Genomic DNA, 13,898 nt, shown 5'->3' on the forward strand with positions numbered 1-13,898 from the left:
AAAAGATGGATGTCTTATGAATTTTCTAAAATAACAAACTTTCTATTTTTTCAATCTCATCTTTTATCAACTAAATATAAGATTCAATATCTTCTCATCCTCTTCTCAAAACTTGGCTAAAAGCTCCTTGGCATTATCTCTAGGGATTTTTATATCTAAAATATGGATGTTTTATAAAGTTTTTAAAAAAATAAACTTTCTAATTTTTCAATCTTCATCCTTTATCATCTAAATCTATGATTCAATACCCTCTCATTCTCATCGCAAAACTTGACTAAAAGCGCCTTGACACCTTCTCAATGGTTTCTTATGTCTAAAAGATGGATGTTTTGTAAAGATTCAATAGAAAGTTTTAGATGTTTTAGCAAAGTTTTGAGATGAGGATGAGATGGAAGTTTTCCTTTGTCGAAAGTATTGATGTTTTATAAAGTTTCTAAAATAAGAAACATTCTTTTTTTCAATCTCCATCATTCATCATCTAAATCTAAGATTTAATATCATCTCATACTTATCTCAAAACTTGGTCAAAAGCTCCTTCACACCATTAGTAGGGTTTCCTATCTCTAAAAGATGGATGTTTTATAAAGTTTCTAAAATAAGAAACTTTCCATTTTTTTCAATATCCATCCTTTATCAACGAAATCTAAGATTCAATACCATCTCATAATCTTCTCAAAACTTGGCAAAAAGCTCCTTCCCACCATCTATATGGTTTCCTATGTCTAAAAGATTGAGATTTTATAAAGTTTCTAAACTAATAAACTTTCTATTTTTTCAATCTCTATCATTCATTAACTAAATGTAAGATTCAATTTTATCACATCCTTATCTCAAAACTTCTCTAAACGCTCCATGACACTATCTTTATGGTTTTCTAAGTCTAAAAGATGAATGTCTTATGAATTTTCTAAAATAAGAAACTTTCTATTTTTTCAATCTCCATCTTTTAGCAACTAAATATAAGATTCAATATCTTCTCATCCTCTTCTCAAAACTTGGCTAAAAGCTCCTTTGCATTATCTCTAGGGATTCTTATTTCTAAAATATGGATATTTTATAAAGTTTCTAAAATAATAAACTTTCTAATTTTTCAATCTTCATCCTTTATCATCTAAATCTATGATTCAATACCCTTTCATTCTCATCGCAAAACTGGACTAAAAGCGCCTTGACACATTCTCAATGGTTTCTTATGCCTAAAAGATGGATGTCTTGTAAAAATTCAATAGAAAGTTTTAGATGTTTTAGCAAAGTTTTGAGATGAGGATGAGATGGAGCTTTTCCTTTGTCTAAAATATTGATGTTTTATAAAGTTTCTAAAATAAGAAACATTCTTTTTTTCAATCTCCATCCTTCATCATCTAAATCTAAGATTTAATATCATCTCATACATATCCCAAAACTTGGTCGAAAGCACCTTGACACCATTAGTAGGGTTTCATATATCCAAAAGATGGATGTTTTATAAAGTTTCTAAAATAAGAAACTTTCCATTTTTTCAATCTCCCTCTTTTATCAACAAAATCTGAGATTCAATATCATCTTAATCTTCTCAAAACTTGTCAAAAAGCTCCTTCGTAGCATTTATAGGGTTTCCTATGTCTAAAATATTGATATTTTATAAAGTTTCTAAACTAATAAACTTTCTATTTTTTCAATCTCCATTATTCATCAACTAAATCTAAGATTCAATTTCATCTCATCCTTATCTCAAAACTTGTCTAAACGCTCCTTGACACAATCTTTATGGTTCTGTAAGTCTAAAAGCTGGATGTCTTATGAATTTTCTAAAATAACAAACTTTTTATTTTTTCAATCTCCATCTTTTATCAACTAAATATAAGATTCAATATCTTCTCATCCTCTTCTCAAAACTTGGCTAAAAGCTCATTGGCATTATCTCTAGGGATTCTTATTTCTAAAATATGGATGTTTTACAAAGTTATTAAAATAATAAACTTTCTAATTTTTCAATCTTCATCCTTTATCATCTAAATCTATGATTCAATACCCTCTAATTCTCATTGCAAAACTTGACTAAAAGCGCCTTGACACCTTCTCAATGGTTTCTTATGTCTAAAAGATGGATGTCTTGTAAAGATTCAATAGAAAGTTTTAGATGTTTTAGCAAAGTTTTGACATGAGGATGAGATGGAGCTTTTCCTTTGTCTAAAATTTTGATGTTTTATAAAGTTTCTAAAATAAGTAACATTCTTTTTTTCAATCTCCATCCTTCATCATCTATATCTAATATTCAATATCATCTCATACTTATCTCAAAACTTGGTCAAAAGCACCTTGACACCATTAGTAGGGTTTTCTATCTCTAAAAGATGGATGTTTTATAAAGTTTCTAAAATAAGATACTTTCCATTTTTTCAATCTCCATCCTTTATCAACGAAATCTAAGATTCAATACCATCTCATAATTTTCTCAAAACTTGGCAAAAAGCTCCTTCACACCATCTATATGGTTTCCCATGTCTAAAAGATTGAGATTTTATAAAGTTTCTAAACTAATAAACTTTCTATTTTTTCAATCTCTATCATTCATTAACTAAATCTAAGATTCAATTTTATCACATCCTTATCGCAAAACTTCTCTAAACGCTCCTTGACACTATCTTTATGGTTTTCTAAGTCTAAAAGATGGATGTCTTATAAATTTTCTAAAATAAGAAACTTTCTATTTTTTCAATCTCCATCTTTTATCAACTAAATATAAGATTCAATATCTTCTCATCATCTTCTCAAAACTTGGCTAAAAGCTCCTTGCCATTATCTCTAGGGATTCTTACGTCTAAAATATGGATGTTTTATAAAGTTTCTAAAATAATAAACTTTCTAATTTTTCAATCTTCATCCTTTATCATCTAAATCTATGATTCAATACCCTCTCATTCTCATCGCAAAACTTGACTAAAAGCGCCATGACACATTCTCAATGGTTTCTTATGTCTAAAAGATGGATGTCTTGTAAAGATTCAATAGAAAGTTTTAGATGTTTTAGCAAAGTTTTGAGATGAGGATGAGATGGAGCTTTTCCTTTGTCTTGAAGTTTTATAAAGTTTCTAAAATAAGAAACATTCTTTTTTTCAATCTCCATCCTTCATCATCTAAATCTAAGATTTAATATCATCTCATACTTATCTCAAAACTTGGTCAAAAGCACCTTGACACCATTAGTAGGGTTTCCTATCTCTAAAAGATGGATGTTTTATAAAGTTTCTAAAATAAGAAACTTTCCATTTTTTCAATCTCCATCCTTTATCAACGAAATCTAAGATTCAATACCATCTCATAATCTTGTCAAAACTTGGCAAAAAGCTCCTTCACACCATCTATAGGGTTTCCTATGTCTAAAAGATTGATATTTTATAAAGTTTCTAAACTAATAAACTTTCTATTTTTTCAATCTCCATCATTCATCAACTAAATCAAAGATTCAATTTCATCTCATCTTTATCTCAAAACTTGTCTAAACGCTACTTGACACCATCTTTATGGTTCTCTAAGTCTAAAAGATGGATGTCTTATGAATTTTCTAAAATAACAAACTTTCTATTTTTCAATCTCATCTTTTATCAACTAAATATAAGATTCAATATCTTCTCATCCTCTTCTCAAAACTTGGCTAAAAGCTCCTTGGCATTATCTCTAGGGATTCTTATATCTAAAATATGGATGTTTTATAAAGTTTTTAAAAAAATAAACTTTCTAATTTTTCAATCTTCATCATTTATCATCTAAATCTATGATTCAATACCCTCTCATTCTCATCGCAAAACTTGACTAAAAGCGCCTTGACACCTTCTCAATGGTTTCTTATGTCTAAAAGATGGATGTTTTGTAAAGATTCAATAGAAAGTTTTAGATGTTTTAGCAAAGTTTTGAGATGAGGATGAGATGGAAGTTTTCCTTTGTCGAAAGTAATAATGTTTTATAAAGTTTCTAAAATAAGAAACATTCTTTTTTTCAATCTCCATCCTTCATCGTCTAAATCTATGATTTAATATCATCTCATACTTATCTCAAAACTTGGTCAAAAGCACCTTGACACCATTAGTAGGGTTTCCTATCTCTAAAAGATGGATGTTTTATAAAGTTTCTAAAATAAGAAACTTTCCATTTTTTCAATATCCATCATTTATCAACGAAATCTAAGATTCAATACCATCTCATAATCTTCTCAAAACTTGGCAAAAAGCTCCTTCACACCATCTATATGGTTTCCTATGTCTACAAGATTGAGATTTTATAAAGTTTCTAAACTAATAAACTTTCTATTTTTTCAATCTCTACCATTCATTAACTAAATCTAAGATTCAATTTTATCACATCCTTATCTCAAAACTTCTCTAAACGCTCCTTGACACTATCTTTATGGTTTTCTAAGTCTAAAAGATGGATGTCTTATGAATTTTCTAAAATAAGAAACTTTCTATTTTTTCAATCTCCATCTTTTAGCAACTAAATATAAGATTCAATATCTTCTCATCCTCTTCTCAAAACTTGGCTAAAAGCTCCTTTGCATTATCTCTAGGGATTCTTATTTCTAAAATATGGATGTTTTATAAAGTTTCTAAAATAATAAACTTTCTAATTTTTCAATCTTCATCCTTTATCATCTAAATCTATGATTCAATACCCTCTCATTCTCATCGCAAAACTGGACTAAAAGCGCCTTGACACATTCTCAATGGTTTCTTATGCCTAAAAGATGGATGTCTTGTAAAAATTCAATAGAAAGTTTTAGATGTTTTAGCAAAGTTTTGAGATGAGGATGAGATGGAGCTTTTCCTTTGTCTAAAATATTGATGTTTTATAAAGTTTCTAAAATAAGAAACATTCTTTTTTTCAATCTTCATCATCTAAATCTAAGATTTAATATCATCTCATACATATCTCAAAACTTGGTCAAAAGCACCTTCACAGCATTAGTAGGGTTTCATATATCTAAAAGATGGATGTTTTATAAAGTTTCTAAAATATGAAACTTTCCATTTTTTCAATCTCCCTCTTTTATCAACGAAATCTAAGATTCAATACCATCTTATAATCTTCTCAAAACTTTGCAAAAAGCTCCTTCGCAGCATTTATAGGGTTTCCTATGTCTAAAAGATTGATATTTTACAAAGTTTCTTAACTAATAAACTTTCTATTTTTTCAATCTCCATCATTCATCAACTAAATCTAAGATTCAATTTCATCTCATCCTTATCTCAAAACTTGTCTAAACGCTCCTTGACACAATCTTTATGGTTCTGTAAGTCTAAAAGCTGGATGTCTTATGAATTTTCTAAAATAAGAAACTTTCTATTTTTTCAATCTCCATCTTTTATCAACTAAATATAAGATTCAATATCTTCTCATCCTCTTCTCAAAACTTGGCTAAAAGCTCATTGGCATTATCTCTAGGGATTCTTATTTCTAAAATATGGATGTTTTACAAAGTTATTAAAATAATAAACATTCTAATTTTTCAATCTTCATCCTTTATCATCTAAATCTATGATTCAATACCCTCTCATTCTCATCGCAAAACTTGACTAAAAGCGCCTTGACACCTTCTCAATGGTTTCTTATGTCTAAAAGATGGATGTTTTGTAAAGATTCAATAGAAAGTTTTAGATGTTTTAGCAAAGTTTTGACATGAGGATGAGATGCAGCTTTTCCTTTGTCTAAAATTTTGATGTTTTATAAAGTTTCTAAAATAAGAAACATTCTTTTTTTCAATCTCCATCCTTCATCATCTATATCTAATATTCAATATCATCTCATACTTATCTCAAAACTTGGCCAAAAGCACCTTGACACCATTAGTAGGGTTTCCTATCTCTAAAAGATGGATGTTTTATAAAGTTTCTAAAATAAGAAACTTTCCATTTTTTTCAATATCCATCCTTTATCAACGAAATCTAAGATTCAATACCATCTCATAATCTTCTCAAAACTTGGCAAAAAGCTCCTTCCCACCATCTATATGGTTTCCTATGTCTAAAAGATTGAGATTTTATAAAGTTTCTAAACTAATAAACTTTCTATTTTTTCAATCTCTATCAATCAATAACTAAATGTAAGATTCAATTTTATCACATCCTTATCTCAAAACTTCTCTAAACACTCCATGACACTATCTTTATGGTTTTCTAAGTCTAAAAGATGAATGTCTTATGAATTTTCTAAAATAAGAAACTTTCTATTTTTTCAATCTCCATCTTTTAGCAACTAAATAGAAGATTCAATATCTTCTCATCCTCTTCTCAAAACTTGGCTAAAAGCTCCTTTGCATTATCTCTAGGGATTCTTATTTCTAAAATATGGATATTTTATAAAGTTTCTAAAATAATAAACTTTCTAATTTTTCAATCTTCATCCTTCATCATCTAAATCTATGATTCAATACCCTCTCATTCTCATCGCAAAACTTGACTAAAAGCGCCTTGACACCTTCTCAATGGTTTCTTATGTCTAAAAGATGGATGTCTTGTAAAGATTCAATAGAAAGTTTTAGATGTTTTAGCAAAGTTTTTAGATGAGGATGAGATGGAGCTTTTCCTTTTTCTAAAATATTGATGTTTTATAAAGTTTCTAAAATAAGAAACATTCTTTTTTTCAATCTCCATCCTTCATCATCTAAATCTAAGATTTAATATCATCTCATACTTATCTCAAAAATTGGTCAAAAGCACCTTGACACCATTAGTAGGGATTCCAATCTCTAGAAGATGGATGTTTTATAAAGTTTCTAAAATAAGAAACTTTCTATTTTTTCAATCTCCATCTTTTATCAACTAAATATAAGATTCAATATCTTCTCATCCTCTTCTCAAAACTTGGCTAAAAGCTCTTTGGCATTATCTCTAGGGATTCTTATGTCTAAAATATGGATGTTTTATAAAGTTTCTAAAATAATAAACTTTCTTATTTTTCAATCTTCATCCTTTATCATCTAAATCTATGATTCAATACCCTTTCATTCTCATCGCAAAACTGGACTAAAAGCGCCTTGACACATTCTCAATGGTTTCTTATGCCTAAAAGATGGATGTCTTGTAAAAATTCAATAGAAAGTTTTAGATGTTTTAGCAAAGTTTTGAGATGAGGATGAGATGGAGCTTTTCCTTTGTCTAAAATATTGATGTTTTATAAAGTTTCTAAAATAAGAAACATTCTTTTTTTCAATCTCCATCCTTCATCATCTAAATCTAAGATTTATTATCATCTCATACATATCCCAAAACTTGGTCGAAAGCACCTTGACACCATTAGTAGGGTTTCATATATCCAAAAGATGGATGTTTTATAAAGTTTCTAAAATAAGAAACTTTCCATTTTTTCAATCTCCCTCTTTTATCAACGAAATCTAAGATTCAATACCATCTTATAATCTTCTCAAAACTTGGCAAAAAGCTCCTTCGTAGCATTTATAGGGTTTCCTATGTCTAAAAGATTGATATTTTATAAAGTTTCTAAACTAATAAACTTTCTATTTTTTCAATCTCCATCATTCATCAACTAAATCTAAGATTCAATTTCATCTCATCCTTATCTCAAAACTTGTCTAAACGCTCTTTGACACAATCTTTATGGTTCTGTAAGTCTAAAAGCTGGATGTCTTATGAATTTTCTAAAATAACAAACTTTCTATTTTTTCAATCTCCATCTTTTATCAACTAAATATAAGATTCAATATCTTCTCATCATCTTCTCAAAACTTGGCTAAAAGCTCATTGGCATTATCTCTAGGGATTCTTATTTCTAAAATATGGATGTTTTACAAAGTTATTAAAATAATAAACTTTCTAATTTTTCAATCTTCATCCTTTATCATCTAAATCTATAATTCAATACCCTCTAATTCTCATTGCAAAACTTGACTAAAAGCGCCTTGACACCTTCTCAATGGTTTCTTATGTCTAAAAGATGGATGTCTTGTAAAGATTCAATAGAAAGTTTTAGATGTTTTAGCAAAGTTTTGACATGAGGATGAGATGGAGCTTTTCCTTTGTCTAAAATTTTGATGTTTTATAAAGTTTCTAAAATAAGTAACATTCTTTTTTTCAATCTCCATCCTTCATCATCTATATCTAATATTCAATATCATCTCATACTTATCTCAAAACTTGGTCAAAAGCACCTTGACACCATTAGTAGGGTTTTCTATCTCTAAAAGATGGATGTTTTATAAAGTTTCTAAAATAAGATACTTTCCATTTTTTCAATCTCCATCCTTTATCAACGAAATCTAAGATTCAATACCATCTCATAATTTTCTCAAAACTTGGCAAAAAGCTCCTTCACACCATCTATATGGTTTCTCATATCTAAAAGATTGAGATTTTATAAAGTTTCTAAACTAATAAACTTTCTATTTTTTCAATCTCTATCATTCATTAACTAAATCTAAGATTCAATTTTATCACATCCTTATCGCAAAACTTCTCTAAACGCTCCTTGACACTATCTTTATGGTTTTCTAAGTCTAAAAGATGGATGTCTTATAAATTTTCTAAAATAAGAAACTTTCTATTTTTTCAATCTCCATCTTTTATCAACTAAATATAAGATTCAATATCTTCTCATCATCTTCTCAAAACTTGGCTAAAAGCTCCTTGCCATTATCTCTAGGGATTCTTACGTCTAAAATATGGATGTTTTATAAAGTTTCTAAAATAATAAACTTTCTAATTTTTCAATCTTCATCCTTTATCATCTAAATCTATGATTCAATACCCTCTCATTCTCATCGCAAAACTTGACTAAAAGCGCCATGACACATTCTCAATGGTTTCTTATGTCTAAAAGATGGATGTCTTGTAAAGATTCAAGAGAAAGTTTTAGATGTTTTAGCAAAGTTTTGAGATGAGGATGAGATGGAGCTTTTCCTTTGTCTTGAAGTTTTATAAAGTTTCTAAAATAAGAAACATTCTTTTTTTCAATCTCCATCCTTCATCATCTAAATCTAAGATTTAATATCATCTCATACTTATCTCAAAACTTGGTCAAAAGCACCTTGACACCATTAGTAGGGTTTCCTATCTCTAAAAGATGGATGTTTTATAAAGTTTCTAAAATAAGAAACTTTCCATTTTTTCAATCTCCATCCTTTATCAACGAAATCTAAGATTCAATACCATCTCATAATCTTGTCAAAACTTGGCAAAAAGCTCCTTCACACCATCTATAGGGTTTCCTATGTCTAAAAGATTGATATTTTATAAAGTTTCTAAACTAATAAACTTTCTATTTTTTCAATCTCCATCATTCATCAACTAAATCAAAGATTCAATTTCATCTCATCTTTATCTCAAAACTTGTCTAAACGCTACTTGACACTATCTTTATGGTTTTCTAAGTCTAAAAGATGGATGTCTTATAAATTTTCTAAAATAAGAAACTTTCTATTTTTTCAATCTCCATCTTTTATCAACTAAATATAAGATTCAATATCTTCTCATCATCTTCTCAAAACTTGGCTAAAAGCTCCTTGCCATTATCTCTAGGGATTCTTACGTCTAAAATATGGATGTTTTATAAAGTTTCTAAAATAATAAACTTTCTAATTTTTCAATCTTCATCCTTTATCATCTAAATCTACGATTCAATACCCTCTCATTCTCTTCGCAAAACTTGACTAAAAGCGCCATGACACATTCTCAATGGTTTCTTATGTCTAAAAGATTGATGTCTTGTAAAGATTCAATACAAAGTTTTAGATGTTTTAGCAAAGTTTTGAGATGAGGATGAGATGGAAGTTTTCCTTTGTCGAAAGTATTGATGTTTTATAAAGTTTCTAAAATAAGAAACATTCTTTTTTTCAATCTCCATCCTTCATCATCTAAATCTAAGATTTAATATCATCTCATACTTATCTCAAAACTTGGTCAAAGGCACCTTGACACCATTAGTAGGGTTTCCTATCTCTAAAAGATGGATGTTTTATAAAGTTTCTAAAATAAGAAACTTTCCATTTTTTCAATATCCATCCTTTATCAACGAAATCTAAGATTCAATACCATCTCATAATCTTCTCAAAACTTGGCAAAAAGCTCCTTCACACCATCTATATGGTTTCCTATGTCTACAAGATTGAGATTTTATAAAGTTTCTAAACTAATAAACTTTCTATTTTTTCAATCTCTACCATTCATTAACTAAATCTAAGATTCAATTTTATCACATCCTTATCTCAAAACTTCTCTAAACGCTCCTTGACACTATCTTTATGGTTTTCTAAGTCTAAAAGATGGATGTCTTATGAATTTTCTAAAATAAGAAACTTTCTATTTTTTCAATCTCCATCTTTTAGCAACTAAATATAAGATTCAATATCTTCTCATCCTCTTCTCAAAACTTGGCTAAAAGCTCCTTTGCATTATCTCTAGGGATTCTTATTTCTAAAATATGGATGTTTTATAAAGTTTCTAAAATAATAAACTTTCTAATTTTTCAATCTTCATCCTTTATCATCTAAATCTATGATTCAATACCCTCTCATTCTCATCGCAAAACTGGACTAAAAGCGCCTTGACACATTCTCAATGGTTTCTTATGCCTAAAAGATGGATGTCTTGTAAAAATTCAATAGAAAGTTTTAGATGTTTTAGCAAAGTTTTGAGATGAGGATGAGATGGAGCTTTTCCTTTGTCTAAAATATTGATGTTTTATAAAGTTTCTAAAATAAGAAACATTCTTTTTTTCAATCTTCATCATCTAAATCTAAGATTTAATATCATCTCATACATATCTCAAAACTTGGTCAAAAGCACCTTCACAGCATTAGTAGGGTTTCATATATCTAAAAGATGGATGTTTTATAAAGTTTCTAAAATATGAAACTTTCCATTTTTTCAATCTCCCTCTTTTATCAACGAAATCTAAGATTCAATACCATCTTATAATCTTCTCAAAACTTTGCAAAAAGCTCCTTCGCAGCATTTATAGGGTTTCCTATGTCTAAAAGATTGATATTTTACAAAGTTTCTTAACTAATAAACTTTCTATTTTTTCAATCTCCATCATTCATCAACTAAATCTAAGATTCAATTTCATCTCATCCTTATCTCAAAACTTGTCTAAACGCTCCTTGACACAATCTTTATGGTTCTGTAAGTCTAAAAGCTGGATGTCTTATGAATTTTCTAAAATAAGAAACTTTCTATTTTTTCAATCTCCATCTTTTATCAACTAAATATAAGATTCAATATCTTCTCATCCTCTTCTCAAAACTTGGCTAAAAGCTCATTGGCATTATCTCTAGGGATTCTTATTTCTAAAATATGGATGTTTTACAAAGTTATTAAAATAATAAACATTCTAATTTTTCAATCTTCATCCTTTATCATCTAAATCTATGATTCAATACCCTCTCATTCTCATCGCAAAACTTGACTAAAAGCGCCTTGACACCTTCTCAATGGTTTCTTATGTCTAAAAGATGGATGTTTTGTAAAGATTCAATAGAAAGTTTTAGATGTTTTAGCAAAGTTTTGACATGAGGATGAGATGCAGCTTTTCCTTTGTCTAAAATTTTGATGTTTTATAAAGTTTCTAAAATAAGAAACATTCTTTTTTTCAATCTCCATCCTTCATCATCTATATCTAATATTCAATATCATCTCATACTTATCTCAAAACTTGGCCAAAAGCACCTTGACACCATTAGTAGGGTTTCCTATCTCTAAAAGATGGATGTTTTATAAAGTTTCTAAAATAAGAAACTTTCCATTTTTTTCAATATCCATCCTTTATCAACGAAATCTAAGATTCAATACCATCTCATAATCTTCTCAAAACTTGGCAAAAAGCTCCTTCCCACCATCTATATGGTTTCCTATGTCTAAAAGATTGAGATTTTATAAAGTTTCTAAACTAATAAACTTTCTATTTTTTCAATCTCTATCAATCAATAACTAAATGTAAGATTCAATTTTATCACATCCTTATCTCAAAACTTCTCTAAACACTCCATGACACTATCTTTATGGTTTTCTAAGTCTAAAAGATGAATGTCTTATGAATTTTCTAAAATAAGAAACTTTCTATTTTTTCAATCTCCATCTTTTAGCAACTAAATAGAAGATTCAATATCTTCTCATCCTCTTCTCAAAACTTGGCTAAAAGCTCCTTTGCATTATCTCTAGGGATTCTTATTTCTAAAATATGGATATTTTATAAAGTTTCTAAAATAATAAACTTTCTAATTTTTCAATCTTCATCCTTCATCATCTAAATCTATGATTCAATACCCTCTCATTCTCATCGCAAAACTTGACTAAAAGCGCCTTGACACCTTCTCAATGGTTTCTTATGTCTAAAAGATGGATGTCTTGTAAAGATTCAATAGAAAGTTTTAGATGTTTTAGCAAAGTTTTTAGATGAGGATGAGATGGAGCTTTTCCTTTTTCTAAAATATTGATGTTTTATAAAGTTTCTAAAATAAGAAACATTCTTTTTTTCAATCTCCATCCTTCATCATCTAAATCTAAGATTTAATATCATCTCATACTTATCTCAAAAATTGGTCAAAAGCACCTTGACACCATTAGTAGGGATTCCAATCTCTAGAAGATGGATGTTTTATAAAGTTTCTAAAATAAGAAACTTTCTATTTTTTCAATCTCCATCTTTTATCAACTAAATATAAGATTCAATATCTTCTCATCCTCTTCTCAAAACTTGGCTAAAAGCTCTTTGGCATTATCTCTAGGGATTCTTATGTCTAAAATATGGATGTTTTATAAAGTTTCTAAAATAATAAACTTTCTTATTTTTCAATCTTCATCCTTTATCATCTAAATCTATGATTCAATACCCTTTCATTCTCATCGCAAAACTGGACTAAAAGCGCCTTGACACATTCTCAATGGTTTCTTATGCCTAAAAGATGGATGTCTTGTAAAAATTCAATAGAAAGTTTTAGATGTTTTAGCAAAGTTTTGAGATGAGGATGAGATGGAGCTTTTCCTTTGTCTAAAATATTGATGTTTTATAAAGTTTCTAAAATAAGAAACATTCTTTTTTTCAATCTCCATCCTTCATCATCTAAATCTAAGATTTATTATCATCTCATACATATCCCAAAACTTGGTCGAAAGCACCTTGACACCATTAGTAGGGTTTCATATATCCAAAAGATGGATGTTTTATAAAGTTTCTAAAATAAGAAACTTTCCATTTTTTCAATCTCCCTCTTTTATCAACGAAATCTAAGATTCAATACCATCTTATAATCTTCTCAAAACTTGGCAAAAAGCTCCTTCGTAGCATTTATAGGGTTTCCTATGTCTAAAAGATTGATATTTTATAAAGTTTCTAAACTAATAAACTTTCTATTTTTTCAATCTCCATCATTCATCAACTAAATCTAAGATTCAATTTCATCTCATCCTTATCTCAAAACTTGTCTAAACGCTCTTTGACACAATCTTTATGGTTCTGTAAGTCTAAAAGCTGGATGTCTTATGAATTTTCTAAAATAACAAACTTTCTATTTTTTCAATCTCCATCTTTTATCAACTAAATATAAGATTCAATATCTTCTCATCATCTTCTCAAAACTTGGCTAAAAGCTCATTGGCATTATCTCTAGGGATTCTTATTTCTAAAATATGGATGTTTTACAAAGTTATTAAAATAATAAACTTTCTAATTTTTCAATCTTCATCCTTTATCATCTATATCTATAATTCAATACCCTCTAATTCTCATTGCAAAACTTGACTAAAAGCGCCTTGACACCTTCTCAATGGTTTCTTATGTCTAAAAGATGGATGTCTTGTAAAGATTCAATAGAAAGTTTTAGATGTTTTAGCAAAGTTTTGACATGAGGATGAGATGGAGCTTTTCCTTTGTCTAAAATTTTGATGTTTTATAAAGTTTCTAAAATAAGTAAC

Source organism: Tasmannia lanceolata, unplaced genomic scaffold (genome assembly GCF_043159265.1).
Source record: "Tasmannia lanceolata isolate RefF3 unplaced genomic scaffold, GAP_Taslan_0.1 ptg000006l, whole genome shotgun sequence".
Lineage (NCBI taxonomy): Eukaryota > Viridiplantae > Streptophyta > Magnoliopsida > Canellales > Winteraceae > Tasmannia > Tasmannia lanceolata.